This window comes from Monodon monoceros, unplaced genomic scaffold (assembly GCF_005190385.1).
Source record: "Monodon monoceros isolate NGI ecotype Baffin Bay Population unplaced genomic scaffold, NGI_Narwhal_1 Super_Scaffold_5, whole genome shotgun sequence".
NCBI lineage: Eukaryota > Metazoa > Chordata > Mammalia > Artiodactyla > Monodontidae > Monodon > Monodon monoceros.
In genome coordinates, this window is record NW_021703782.1 from 43,718,363 (window position 1) to 43,719,138 (window position 776).

Genomic DNA, 776 nt, shown 5'->3' on the forward strand with positions numbered 1-776 from the left:
AAGAATCTCTACTCTTTATTGTTCCAACTGTTGGTTAAGATGTGGGTACCGAAGAGGCCTTATGTATGACCAAGACGGAAGAGCATACGCGCTTCTTAGACAGAAGCAGTGAAGGTTTTTAATGGGCTCCTTAGCAGGGAGAGTCTGGCTTGAACTCCAGAGTCACCCTCATGGCCTTGTATAGTTGTCTTTATTTAAATTTCTAGCCTCAGCCCATTAAAACATCATAATACTGAAGAATTGAAATAAAAAGTATTATTTAAAAAATCATTTGTTAATAAAATGATATTTTTAGCCGTAATATAGGAATGGTTTCTGCTTGTTTTAGGACCCTAATCCTTAGGAAGGTTTCCAAACCTCTAAATGTACTTTAAATGTCCGTCTGACTTTAAAAGTACCTACTCAGGGCTGTATGCACCAACTGGAAAGAACAGAAAGATGATTGATCCATCAGTGTCCTCTTTCCAAAGTGCCTAAATTAAATAAATGAATTTCCACTTCGCTCTTTGTTGCTTTTAGAAATTGTGACCTTCCAATGTGCATGTTACTGATACATGCCCTGCTGGAAAGGCTCTGCCCCAGTTGTTGCTAAATATATTAAAATCCCTGCCTGTGTCCCTTCTATTCAAGCATGTTTTATTTTGTTTGTCTTTCAAAGGGGCAAAGACATCATGATGGAATGTAAGAAATTCCTTGGATTGCACTGTCCCCAGGAATATCCTTCCCTGCTCTGTGATTACTTGCTGGGTCCTAAGGACAAAACCAGTTTGCAGCTG

At 38.9% G+C, this 776-nt stretch overlaps 1 long non-coding RNA gene across 1 annotated transcript in view; it reads left to right on the forward strand.

The window, feature by feature from the left end:
- LOC114884657 overlaps positions 1-776 on the forward strand; it is a 33,968-nt gene that overhangs the window by 19,321 nt on the left and 13,871 nt on the right. The window lies entirely within an intron of this gene.